We start from the raw sequence: 15000 nt of genomic DNA, 5'->3' as shown, positions 1-15000 counted from the left end.
CCTGGAGATTGTTTCTGCCACAGCTGCTCCATCTGTTCTCATTTCTCACCCTAAAACCAGCTGTGGAGGAGCTGTCACATGCAGCATTTCACTGGAACTGCCTTCTAGCAACTGAAGGATTATGGGGACAGAGACAGCTTCTGCTGGAAACCTTTCTAAACTGAAGTCTTTGTAAAGTCAGGACCGAGAGCTACTGCCCTAGAGTAAATCCCCTGATAGTGTCTTGATTTATGGAAAAAAATGTCACCAGATTTTGCGTTTAGGAGAGAATTAATCTGCTGCCTGGGTTGAGTGATAAAGGGAGCCTCAAGGGGGGAAACTGCAGCAGGCAATAGCAACAACAATAAACCTTTTATAAAGAATCCAGGACTCTTTTTGGTTAGCTTTTGAGACACAGATGCACAACTGTTATTTTGAGGTTTTGTACTGCAGCCTGCCCATAGTGAGGCACAGTAAAATAAGGACCTTATGTCACTGTATATAGTGCTTTTTCTGCTACAAAATACCTTTGAGATATCTAATGGCTTCATCTACTCACCCCATTCACCAAACAGTAAAGCCTCTTCAGCTGATATCTGAAGCAACTTGTTTAAAAAAATAGGCATAGCAAGAAACTCCTCTCCTTCTTGTGTTGTACTGGTGGGGGGTAAATTGTTGTTTTCAGTAGTGGAAGAGAGTGATTTAAACAAAAGAAAAAACACTGTTATGAGATAAAAGGAGAATACAATTGCTCAGGTGGTAAATATCTCAGGAAAAAAAAAGCTAATAAATGGATTCATAAGTAAACAAGTAAGACTAAAATAACAATAGACAAAAATAGAGAGCTAGCCTGAAGACACTGCACAAGACAGCAGTGTGCCCAGGTGGCCAAAAAGGCCAACAGCATCCTGGCTTGTATCAGGAATAGTGTGGCCAGCAGGACTACAGAAGTGATTGGGTCACCGTACTCAGCACTGGTGAGGCCCCACCTTGAATTCTGTGTTCAGCTTTGGGCTTCTCATCATAAGAAGGACACTGAGGTGCTGGAGAGAATTCTGAGGAGGCGATGAAGCTGGTGAGGGGCTGGAGCACAAGTGTGATGGGAGCGGCTGAGGGACTTGGGTGGTTCAGCTGGAGAACAGGAGCTGAGGGGAGACCTTCTGATCTCTGAACTGCCTGAAAGGAGGTTGGAACATGGAGGGGGTTGGTCTCTTCTGCCAAATAGCAAGTGACAGGACGAGAGGAAATGGCCTCAAATTGCACCAGGTGAGGTTTAGATTGGATATTAGGAAAAAATTCTTAATGGAAAGTGTTGTCAGGCAATGGAACAGCCTGCCCAGGGCAGTGGTGGAGTCACCATCCCTGGAGGGGTTTAAAAGGTGTTTAGACGAGGTTCTTAGAGACATGGTTTAGTGCTAGAGTTGGGTTATGTTATGGTTGGACTCAATGATCCTAAGGGTCTCTTACAACTGAAATAATTCTATGATTCTGTGATACCATGGCACATTTTTGATTATTAAAACAAAGCTTCCCCATAGATTTCCAGCTCCAAACTCCCAGTTTTATACTGGTGCTTGCTCAGTTTTGGATGGCTTTCTGTGTTGTATCTGTCACAGAAAGGACTGAACACAGTGACCCAGTATTCACACCGTCTTTCTTCCTGTGAATCCTGAGTTCAAAAACCTCTCAGAGCTACCTCTGCAACGTTCATCTTCATTGACATCATGGAGCTTTACATCCCAGCCATCACTTCCAGAGCCTCTGTGTCTCCCTTTTAGCAGGATGATCCCAAAATCAGAAGCAGAGCACTCAGATCACAGGATGCCAAGTGCTTTAGAAACATGATAGAGATATATGTTATCAATAAGAAGGCAAATAAGAAGATAAATTTGAGCAGGCTAATAATGACAGGGATATAGCTCTGCCTAAGTGCATAGATTGAGATGCATTGAATTGTTTATCCTGTAAACCATTGCCTCCACAGTAATGGATGCTCAGGTCTCTGAAAAGGCTATTTTATTAAATATCATCTGTCTGTATTTTCCGTACAGTTTTCTGTATTTATCTTTCAACAAAAGTGAAATATTATTTTGCAAATCTATCAGAAGCTCTGCCTTTTGTTTCCATCAGGTATCTGCGGCAGGAAGCTCAGGGTAACTAACCAGCGCCATAATTTACACCGTGTCAAAGTCAAAGTGCTACCAAAAATTGTAGAACAAACAAAAAAAATTTCATCAGTATTACTTTGATTAGCCTTCAATTAGATGACTGTTGGGACTGGTCAGAATGCAATCTTTCCCAATATTATGCAAGGTCAGACACTGGACCTTGGCATGTTCTCAACTACAGAAACTAGCTAATTGCTTAATGGATTTAAGTTCTCCAAAACTGTCAGGGTTTCGTTATCGGCATCTGATTTGAAGCTTATTTGGGGTTAGAACTAGCTGTAGGTGACCCCATGGCTGGGTTTTATTTGAATTCTTACTCAAAGGAGCTCAAGGAGCTCAAAGGAGAAAAACCAACCAAACAAACAAACAAACAATGAATGAGGATTTCTCTCTGTTTTATTTCATGTTCAGAATACAGGAATTCCCATTTTCACAGGATCTTGTTCTTTACATTTCCTGTTTCATATTAAATCCAAAATCCAGCACCTGGCATTCCAGGTGAATCCCCTTAAAACAACCCCACAAAACACACACTCTCAGATTCTTTGTTTCTCTAGCACCCAGGCTCCCACATATGCGTGTTCACACAGGAAAATAATCAGGAATAGATTTTGATAGACAATAGGACAGATGACATTGATCAAGCAGTGGACTTGGCCAGGCAGGAATATTGAACCACTTCCATTGAATAAGCCCTTTACCTTCATCTCTTCTCCATTTTCCCATTCTTTCTCTTCCTCATCCATCCTGAACCCTCCTCCTCTCTGCCCTTGTGCCCTCCCAGGTAAACAACTCACTCCTAATTAGTTTTTCTCCATTTGTCTCAGTTTTGCTACAGCCACATGCAAATCTGCTATTTCTGATACCATTACCTATGCAATCCCAGACTTATTTAATGTTACCATTATGGTTATGTAGGCACTCTTTGCCTTGTAAGACTCCAGAGGTCCCCAGTGTTCCCATGTAATTAGTGGTGAAGTTGGGTTGTCTTTCACATAACTGCACCTCTGAAATCTGACCATTCCTCATGGTGCTACCTGTAACTTTTATTATCTTCTCACTCTGTTACATGTCATGTTTTCCAACTTCTTATGTCAAAATTCTTACACAATCTGTTCAGTTACTTCAACCTCAGACTAGAGTCTAGCCATCTGCTTACATACCTTAATGTCTACCGTCCTTATGGCTATGTCTAATAGATAAATCAATTAAAAAATATTTTTTTAAAAAAGTGAAAAGAAAAAAATAAAGGAAGAAATAAAGGAGAAAGTGAGTAAACCCTGGGTAATAAAACTGTATGAACTCCTGCCAAGGTGATAACATGGGGGAAAATAGGTATTGCTTTACACAAGATTAGCTTCTGGGGATGTTTCCTCTGCTGTACCACTCTCCATGGGATGTCGAGTCTGTAGCCCCGGATCAGACAATGATTTTTAGATGAAGAGTTTTTACTGCCAGAAGGACTACACTGGCAACATAATATGACCTCACATATCATAAAGTACACAGCTTTTTATCAAGTTTCTCCTACAGAAAAGCAACAGTGGGTGTTTGGCTACAGCATTGCTTCATAGGAAAGCTGTGCACTTTTTGAAACGATATCAAGAAATGGAAACTTCATTACTTTCTGTGGTGGTTTAACCACTGGAACAAATCCTCCTCACTTTAAAAAAACCTAAGTATATCCCTGAGTTGAATTTGTCTGACATTAAAATTGTTGTGGATTTTTCCACTGGTTTAGAATAGCCCTGTATAAACTGCTTTTTTCTTCCCAGTACAATGAAGTCAGTTCCCGTCATCTTTGCAATAAACTAACTGGGTCTTGACGACCTTCACTTTGAGAGAAATACCTTGTGACTCCTCCATGTACATTCTTCGTGATTTGTACTTCCTTTATAAATGTCTGGCACTACAGAACTGTTGTGGCATCCTGGTGTCTGCCATGTCATAAAACACAGGTAAAATCCCCAGCTCAGCAAACCTTTTTGAATAAAACCATGGGCAATTATGATACCTTTTGGCCACAACATCTGACTGGGAACTCAGTTTTGTTCCAGGTTTTTGTTTATAGCAGATCGTCTTTTTGTTTCAGAAATACTGCTTCAGCCTTTCTAGGGAAATTGTACTGTTCCCTGTCCAGTCAGTAAGGATGGCAATGGTTCTGCCCACATATAGGATTTTGTGTTTGATGGCCTTAAAACACACGTTTATATATATTCCACCTACCCGTGGATCCAGACTACATAGCCTGAGTGTCCTAACCTCATCTTTACTTTCCTTTTACAAGTCTTTTTGTTAACCACACACTTCACCAGCAATAGTTTTATAAGATCTTGTTGAAAGCTATAGCCTTGCTGACACCAATGCTAAAATAATCTATACAAAGACAGTAAATAAAGCCAGGCATTGGATTAAATGTTCAGCTGAAATACCATCCTGTGAGCTTTTCTTCTTTTTAATGTTGAATGGCCCATAAATCCCCCTTGAGATGCGGCTTTCCTTTCTTTTTGAGATGGCCAACTGTTTTATATCCTGGGAATGCATACTCCTTGGATTTGGCAATAAAAAACCTATCCTTGTCTACTGGTATCCGCACTAAGAGATTCCATATTCTATGAACAAATGACCTAGTATTTTGCACCCCAGCAATCCATGCATCATGCCTACACTACTATCAGGAAAAAGGTTATAGTTTATTAGCTGCACAAACACTGGTGATGTTGGGTCAATAGCACTGAGACTCTATTAGAAATACACTGCTAGTTGTAGGGCCAGCTCCTGCTTTTTAAGCCAGGGCAAAAAATCAAAGTCCAGTACTCAGAGTAGAAGATGTCAGTTAAGTATTCCCATTTCTTCACTAAGCAGTCTTTATACCCTTATCAAGACCAGAAAACAAACAAACAAACAAACAAACAAAACCCCTCTCTGTCCTTACTCCTTCTCTCAATGAAAAAAAGCATTCTGCTGTTTTGTTTCTCACAACCAGAAAGTTTAACTGCTTACCAAGAATACATTTATCTCTCACATGGGGCTGCGCAGGCAGAGTCAGTGTTTGTAAATAACATGATTTCACACTGAGAGTATCCATGCACTGTAAAAGCTTTTTCAGCTTTTTCCTAAACAATTCTTACACTCTGTGGGGCTGTTTCATCTGTTTTAAGTGTCCGCTAGGCCATAGGTTTGTCAGCAATACACTGCAGAATTAGGAGGAAGAATACAGTTCAATAACAGAAGAGTATTGGGTGAGTCTGGCCTTGATTTACTGCATCAAGGAAAACAGAGTTTTGATTATTAGGTGTGGTACTTCCACTCAGAGATTGAGTTTGAGCAGATAAAATCACGTCAGAGTAGGCAATAATCAGAATTATTTTGAGTGAAGAATAATGAGATGGATGGGCTGTTCCACAGGCATTTCCAGGGGAGCTTGATCTCTGGCACATGGACCAGACCTTACTCTTAGACACAGTCACTGAGAGATTTCCAGAGAAAATACTGCATTCAGAGATCACTATATTAGAAAGTAGCAGCAATTTTAAAAAATTCCTTTTCTGCAGAATTTTGTTCCAGTTCTTCATTTTCTGAAGGCCGTTGTCTCACTGCATCCCCCAGACCCTCATGGAGGAGCAGAAGATTTGGATGGCTATGTTTTGAGGAGAAATTGATGCCCCTTTATGCAGAGAAAAGGGGAAAAGAGATGCAAGTCAGCTGCTAGCTGTCACAGGACAGAAAGCCCCTATCCTGTCCTCACCATGGTGGTATCTCCAACTCAGTGGTGGCAGCAGAAGTCAGCTGTCATGTAGGAGGTTTCTTCTGCTGCTGCTTTGCAGCATCTCTTAGGAGATAAAGCACCACAACTTGCCCTCACATTTCAGCAGGACACTTAATTCAGTAGACTAACTTCATTCTAACTAAGGCTAAAAAAGTAAAGCAGCTTGAGACAGGCAGGGCGTAGAAATCCCTGTGGATCAAGGAGCTGCAGGCAGACAAATCTGAGCAACACCAGACCTTCATAGCCTCAGAAAAAAATTTACGCTAGTCATAGCTTTTCTTCATCGTTCCTGTCCCCAACCCCAGAAACAGATTTGCGACGTGATACATTGGAATCAATGTCGTGTTGGGATGCATCACTCATTGCCCTGCTCCTACTCAGAAGACTGTCATTTCTGGGCCATAAATATTTCTAGTGAAGAGATAATGGTCTGGGTTTCTTCCGTTTTCAGCCAGTGAGGTCACTAAGAGCTACCCTGTTTATAATCAATATTTCATCTGCCATCCCTATTGTTTACTGACCTTGAAACTATTTCACATGAATTCATCAGGAAGGCGTGTCCTTTGCTACTCTGGCATTCACTTACTGTTAACAAGGTAAATGTCTGATAAGTATTTTTAAAGAATCCATCCCCTCTCATACTTTCCTGGTTAATAATTTTATTACAGGGCTCCCTCTTTCGTCTGCGTTATCTGTGTTTCATGGACAGAGGCCCTTCATCAAACCAGATAATTTTATTTTCTGAGAGACGTTTTTGTGCAAAACCTGATGCCTAATTTATGAGATAAGCTGGACTGACAACAAAATGACCTTCTCCCTCTATCTGGTTATTAAATTGTTTGTGATCTAATAAAATGCTGGTAATACACTCCGTTTCAGCAGGGCCTTTAATTTCCTACCTGACATTTAGATTAAAAAGAGTATGGATTCAGGGAACAAATTTGTCACGGTCTGAAACAGACTCGAGCTCAAAAGCTGAGCTCTGCTACCCCTCGAACACCGTGTGTTTGACTCTGAGAAGGCAAGAGCTGCTGGCATAGATTCAGCATGGCAGGATCTCCCTCCTCCTTCACTAGAGGGTTATTCACACCTGGTTATCTGCTGGATGTCTGAGCACAGTAAGGATCATGTGGACAAATGCCATATAGAGATCAGCTCTGGTCCTCAATGTCATCTTGACAACAGTTTTTCATCAGACTGCGCAAAAGCAAATCGTATTTCACAGAATCATGGACTCATTTCAGTTGGAAGAGACCCTCAGGATCTTCAAGTCTAACCATAACCTAGCCTAACTCTAGCACTAAACCATGTTGCTAAGAACCTTGTCTAAATGCCTTTTAAACCCCTCTAGGGATGGTGACTCCACCACTGCCCTGGGCAACCTGTTCCAATGCCCGACAACCCTTTCTGTGAAGAATTTTTACCTAATATCCAATCTAAACCTCCCCTGGTGCAACTTGAGGCTGTTTAGTCTTGTCCTATCACTTGCTACTTGAGAGAAGAGACCAACCCCCTCCATGCTCCAACCTCCTTTCAGGTAGTTGTAGACAGCTATAAGGTCTGCCCTCAGCTCCTGTTCTCCAGGCTAAACAGCCCCAGTTCCCTCAACAGCTCCTCATCACACTTGTACTCCAGATCCCTCACCAGCTTCGTCACCTCCTCTGCATTGTCTCTAGTATTTCAATGTCCTTATGATGAGGAGCCCAAAACTGAACATAGAATTCAAGGTGGGGTCTCACCAGCGCTGAGTACAGTGGCACAATCACTTCCTTAGTCCTGTTGGCCACACTATTCCTGATACAAGCCAGGATGCTGGTGGCCTCTTAGCCACCTGGGCACACACTGGCTCATTTTCAGCCGCTGTTACCAACACCCCCAGGTCCTTTTCCACCAGGCGCTTTCCAGCCACTCTTCCCCAAGCCTGTAGCACTGCCTGGGGTTGTTGTGACCCAAGTGCAGGACCTGGCACTTGGCCCTGTTGAACCTCAGACAACTGGCCTCAGCCCATCAGTCCAGCCGGTTCAGATCTCTCTGTACGGCCTTCCTGCCCTCCAGCAGATCAACAATCCCACCCACCTTGGTGTCATCTGGAAACTTACTGAGGGTGTACTAAATCCCCTCATCCAGATCACTGATAAAGAGGTCAAGCAGAACTGGAATTTCTTTCTGTCATCCCCACTAAAAACAAATATTGCTGAATAATCCTGGAGTAAGGCTTCATTTGCTAATCGGAGGACAGTCCTCACTCTTCTGTCGTTCTCTGAGCATTCTCAGAAGTAGCACCATCTCATTATCCAGCCTCTTTGGTTACATCAATAAAGTCACATAGGCAGATACTCAAGCCTGATCTCAAAGCCAGACTCATAGAATCACAGAATCATTTTGGTGGGAAGAAACTCTCAAGATCATCGATACCGACCACTTCCTTGTTCGTTGGTCTCCAGACAAACGTAGGCTCTGGAAGGAAATTAGCCTACTTTTCTCTCAGAGCAATACACTGACATGCATCATAGTATTTTGAGTGCAAGGCTAGCAGCTCAAGCAGAACTGACATAGCTTTTGACAATATCAGAGAAATTCTGAAAGAATTTTCTTTTGGTAAAATATCGAGGTTGAGGCACATTTTAAACTGTCGTCTGACATCTGTCAGTTGCAGAAACAGAAGACTAGTCTCCTGACTTATGCTCAAAACCAAACTTTATGTCACTACACACAGTTTCACTTCAGTCACCTGACAGAAATACATACATTTGCACAGTATGTGAGCATCCTGACTCTGCCAGAAATAGATGAATGAAGGGGTAATACCTGAAGCTAGAAAGACAAGGGGGGATAAGGGCTGATGAAAGAAGCGTTGATTAATTCCTTGAAGGCTGTCTTACTCCTTTAGCTTTGCCTTTTAGCAGTGCTCTTAATCTCAGTGAAACCAGAGGATAAGTGGCACGGCAGGTTGAGAGCCCTGGAGAGATGCAGGTGCTGATGTGCTCGTTGTGCATCTTTTATCCAGAAAAAAGGGCTAAGATATGCATTTCTGGTTAAGACAACACTTACGTCTCACACTATGTTGCTGCTTCCCTCTACCTGCAGCTCTGCTACCTGTGTCAGGAAATGTGTGAAGCAAAGGAAGACAAGACTTTAAAGACTGATAATTTGCACAAGATTGCTTAGGAAGCCAATACTCACATAAGGCAAGACATCACAACAACCCCACTCAAACCTTCAGAGTCCTAAAAAGTTTCAAGGACTCAACAAGATGATGAAGGAAGCATTGCAAGAATAAGCATGACTTTATGCATTTTTACTGCTTTTTCACTTAAGTGTGAAGTGACATTGTATTATGCCATTTATTCAGGTCTTGTCAGCATTGGATCAGTTGAGGGAGTTAATACAAGAATGATGGAAATACAAAGAATGTGTGCAAGGCTCATATAATCCAAACATACTGTCTCACCTGCTTTGATAATGTAATAAAAATCAGAGATCAAGGAAACGTAATAGATGGTACAGTAGATGTCTGTAGTTTTATTGCCTCTAGGATATTGTATCCATTCTTGCCTAAAGTTATCAAGCAATGGGCAGGTTTCTCCCCCTTTCCATGGTCAGTTATTCCATGTAAGAATAATGAGCATACTCACTGTTAGGGCATTTACTGTGTGATTCATCTCACTTAAGTTTAGATGCCTGTAATACAAAATCTACTGTTGAGCTTGTCACCCTTGGCTTACTCTATAGTAAATGGACAGAAATAGGTGTTTTAAGGGCTTCATTCATCTGCCCTATGACCTATGGTAGACCTCAGGAAGACATGACTTTCATCTGTAGCTCTGGCATTATATTAATTACCCCTCCAATGACTGTCAGGCGAGCTTGGGTTAATGGGGATGGCAATGTTTAATGATTTGAAGAATATTCTTTTCTAACTAAAGATGTCCTTTATTCCTCTCATCATATTACTATGACCTCAAATCCATATCATACACCAAAGAATGCTGGATTTTGAAGAACAGATGTAAAGAAGGGGTCACCTTATTCCTTAGGGCAAGAGTCACATACTAGGAGCATCTGGCTATTTTCTACCTTACAAATCTCCAGTTACTGAAAGTGAAATTCCAAAAGCAATGTCCTCAGTCTCTCCTGCTTGCTTCCTTAGGAATCTTGTTATTTATGTAGTTTTTGGCCTTTTAAAGTATTTAAATTTATGGAGTTTATCTTGTTACACTGCATTAAGGAGGCTGCTTTATGGCTTGTGGCATTAGGACATGTACACAGTGAATGCATCTGTGGCATGATTTCCGTTGAGTGAAGGAGACTGAAAACAAAAAGCAGGATATTTGCTTCTGCTACTAAGGTGTGAAAGAACCTCTATTCCAGCTCCTAAATCTGCATATTTTACTCCAGGCACCTGCTAATCAAAATTTTCCACACTGGGTACCCCCCTTGTTTCATCAGTGGTGAAAGCATTTTCATGCTCACTTATTATCCCCAGCTGCTAAGCTTTCAGTGGACAACATCACTCCAGCCTCCTTCACACCCAGACATACTATCCTACAAAACCAAGCAGAGATACCTTTAAAGTCATCCTATTTGGTGGCCTTTTTGAAGTCAATGAGGAAAACAGCAATGTTTGAATAGCAGATTTACTCTGATCACAGAATTACACAGAATCACAGAATGTCAGGGATTGGAGGGGACCTCAAAAGATCATCCAGTCCAATCCCCCCGCCAGAGCAGGAACACCCAGATGAGGTGCCACAGGAAGGTGTCCAGGCAGCTCTTGAATGCCTCCAGAGTAGGAGACTCCACATCCTCCCTGGGCAGCCTGGTCCAGTGTTCTGTCACCCTCACTGAGAAGAAGTTTCTTCTCAAATTTAAGTGGAACCTTTTGTGTTCCAGTTTGTACCCATTGCCCTTTGTCCTATCATTGGTTGTCACCGAGAAGAGCCTGGCTCCATCCTCCTGACACTCACCCTTTACATATTTATAACCATTAATGAGGTCACCCTCATTATATCAGAGGGCACAGGGCATTTATTCTTCTGTCCATTTTATTCCTTTCAGCCATCCAAGCATGAGTGTTTTTTACAGGATTATGGCATGTTTGGCAATTTGGTGTTGTCATGGTTTAACCCCAGGTGGTAATTAGGACCATGCAACTGCTCACTCATCCCCAAAGTGGGGTGGGGGAGCGACTCTAAATGGAGAAAAGGAAAAGAATAAATAGGTTGAGATAAAAACAGTTTAATAGGACAACAAAGAACATCTAATAATAAATAATAATAATCTAATATAATCTAATAATAATGGAATATACGAAACAGCTCCCTCCCAGCTTCTTGTGCAACTACAGCCTTCTCGCTGAAAAGTCCTTAACTTCCTATAAACATTGCATGGCAACAAACAGAACACCAGTATATTATCAACATTCTCTTCATACTACATCCAAAACACAGCACTATACAATCTACTAGGAAGAAAACTGACTCTGTCCTAGACAAAACCAGGACAGGTGTACTATAAGATAACATTTATTTACACTCTAATTCTTTAAACAATTCAAATTTATTTGAGTGTCTGCACGGATGTGTGTGAATTTTTCCAGTTGTGCACAAAGTTGTGCACATGTGCACAAAGCCTCTTCTTTCCTGACTTAATCAGCTAATTCCCAAACATTCATTTCCTCTGTGTTGTTTTTTATGATTTAGTTTGTAGAATTTTGTTATTATTGTTATTATTTAAAATTAATGTAACGGTGCTTAAAAGACCTGGGATTTATGGCCCTGAAGGAAGAACGCTGCTTTTTATCCATAGCAAGGGTACACTGCCAGAAGCTGCAGCCCAGTCTAATCTGCAGAACAGGTGGAGATGCTCAGATTTAAGATCTGTTACCACTCAGGCATTCAGCCCACTAAAGCTACTGACAAGATGATTCATTATTAAGTCTTGTTAAGTATTGTTAATTAATGGTAATGATTATGATTTCGCTTCCAGTGACTGAGGAACTAGGGTTTCGTTTTCCTCAGCCTCATTTCTTTTCCCACTCTTTTATGAATTGGAATATTTTTCATGTGTTTTGCAGCCATAGAAATGAAAATTTGGCCTCCTCGCCCTTGTCACTCGCAGCATAACAGTTTAATGGCTCAGTGGTCATGGATGTCCTACGCTTCCCATCAGCTGCTGCTGAAGACCTCTGTCAGAAACTAAGAGTGCTTTGCCCCTGGAAGGATGAGACCCCCACACAGGGCAAAATTAATCACGTTAGAAAACACAAGTATTTCATGTCTTGCTAGGCAGCATACTTTCTCCACCAAAAGACAGGAATGGCTGTTCATATAAGCATATAATAAAAAGCAAATGACAGATTAATTCTTCCTCCCACCTTCTGGCAGGTGACTGCTGAATGTGCAAGTCACATGGAGATTTCAATGTTTAGCAGACAGTCACAGATTTATCCATTCTGAGTTGGTTCATTCCTTTACAAGGGTTTTTTTCACAGTATTCTATGGGAAAGATGCATATATCACTGGCATGCTACCTGATAAACCACTTCTCTTTGCTTGGTCTGACTGATTCACTGGTGAACCTCCAAATCTTGCAATGAGCAAGACAGCGAATAATTATTTCCTGATGATACTCTTTCCACCATTCATAAGTTTATAAACCCCCGTTAATCATGTACTTTCAAGTGATGTCTTTTCAAGTAAGAAAAAATAAGAGTATGAACTCATTCAGATTTTCCATAGGAAAGATGTAAGCTGAGGAGCTTCATTTGAGACAAACTTTCAGGGACAGAAGCATCTCCAGACATCCTGAGCAGATCTGATATTGTTTGGCAGCACGTACACTGTGTGCAATGACAGTTGCGATGGTGTTATCTGATGTCCTGAAAAAACAGAATAAAAAAGAAGTTCTGAAGAACGTGTTGGAGAAGCCTCCTTACTGGGCTAAAACTAATCCCATCACCCAGTTTAAGTCCCCACCAGCTACATACAAAGCTGATAAGAGGTAAGGAGATTCATCAAACCATACAAAGTCAGAGATGTGATCATGTTTTTCATGTTACTAGTTCAGCTAGAGTAACACACTGCAAAAGGCGTATTGCTGCATCAAAAGCCTGTATGTCTATGGTGTTCCCACTAGTGCTAGGAGCCACTGGGCAGGAAAAATTAAAACAACAAAAACCACAAACAAGCCCAAACAAATCCAAACCAAACCAAACCAAAACCAAACAAAACCAACCAACCTAAAACCGAAAACAAACAAACAAACAAACAAACCCCAAACACAGTGCCACCAAATTCACATTTCTATGTGTTATATTATTTCAGATACTCAGTTGTTCACAGTAGAAAAATTCAAATTGCAATTTTTTTCCTTCTGAAGGGATACAAGTTAAAATCATCTTTCGAAAGTTGAATTAAAAGTTGAAATCTAGCTCTGCTTTTCTGTTAGAAATTTTACTAACTAGGATCTTAATGATGCTATTTCTAAATTCAAAGGTAAGCACTCACAGATTTAACAGGGTGGATGTATTTAGAGTGCAGATGATCAGAGTGAATAGCATGTTTACTTCTAATGACCATTCTGCTACAGGATAACAGCCCATTAGCTACATGAGCTAAGTAGCTCTCTTTGTTTGGCAGTGATTCAGTAAAGAAGCATCCAGGTTCAAACCCTGATGAAGATGCAAATCTGAGATCAGACACGCCTGAACGCAATTGTTGCTGCCTGAAAAATTTTAGGTCACCTGGGATTTTTCTTGAAAACAGTATCACAAATTTAAAACAGTAGAAAATTAGTTTTCTCTCCTTTGGAATGAATGACTTCCCGTGCCTTTTCCCTCCTGGCTGAAATGTCAATGCAAGTCTCTGAAATGAGAGAACACATACCCAAGGTCTATAAATAGGGTGAAAAAATCATGCACAAGATATCCTAGTATATTAAAAACCTAGAAGGAAATATTTGCAATATCCTGTAGAGAATATCAGAATTAAGGATCAGTATGTGTTACCCGAGCTGCAAAGCCACATTCAGTAAGTAGGCTGGCATAGTATGTTCTTGCAGATAATACTCCTTTATATCCCAGGGCTAGAGAACAAATGAAAGGCATGCAGAGACGGAGACAATGCTTTTAAATGTTTGCCACTTTGAACTCTTAATTCATGTTATTATGACTTCAAAACCACCTGCCATCCAAAAGAGAACATGGAACAATACCATGCACAGAGGGTTTGTTTATTTCCCTGTTTTTTAACCATGATGAGTTTTGATTCAGCTTTGAAAAGAATTTAAAAGAGGGACCAAATTCTGACTGTATTAAACAATCCCAGAGAGAACCTTGTGTTTCTGTATCCCTATATCTCTCTGGTCCAGAGAATGACCCAGTCCCTTCAGTTTAGTGGAATGATGCACACCACTGTGATTTATTTGCAACCCACAATATGGATTGCAATATGGAAGTGCTTATGGATAGATAAGAGAAGAAGATTGAAAGGGACCTTGTCACTGAAGCTCTTGCTTGGCCAGCAACCATATCACATACACAGAGGAGCTGCTTTGATGCTAAATTGTAAAAGAGGCTCTGACTGAGTGTGTAATCCCCACATTGGCCAAGAAAGGATCACAGAGTTGCCAGGGGCTTTGCTTTGTCCATTTCCACCCTACCTCCATAAGCACAATTTCTTCTCACAGTGAAGACCTGTTTCACCCATAAACCAGGCTGTAAAGCCCCAGCCTGTCCACTGGCACACAGTGCCTTAGTGTACCCCCATGTTCCCTTTCCTGGGGTCAGGTGGACATAACTGGCTTCAACACCCTAAAGCCCAGCCCAGCAGTAAGTGTCCTGAGTCTTGTTCCTTTTTTCATCATCCTGTGGGCTTCAGAGGTTCTCCAGCATCTCTGAGGATAGAAAATGAAGGGTTGTAGGGTTCAGCTCACCAAAATTTGACCTTGAGACAGCTCTTCTTGTCCCAGAGCAGATAAATGGAAGGCTACTGTGTGTGAAAGCCTTGGTAAAAGAAATAAAGCCTGGAGAGGTCTGTGGCTTTGGTTCCTACCAGTGCAGACATCATTGAGACATTATGTTGC

The sequence above is a fragment of the Columba livia genome, chromosome 2, assembly GCF_036013475.1.
Source record: "Columba livia isolate bColLiv1 breed racing homer chromosome 2, bColLiv1.pat.W.v2, whole genome shotgun sequence".
NCBI classification, from domain to species: Eukaryota; Metazoa; Chordata; class Aves; order Columbiformes; family Columbidae; genus Columba; species Columba livia.
Note: the sequence above shows the minus strand (reverse complement) of the source record.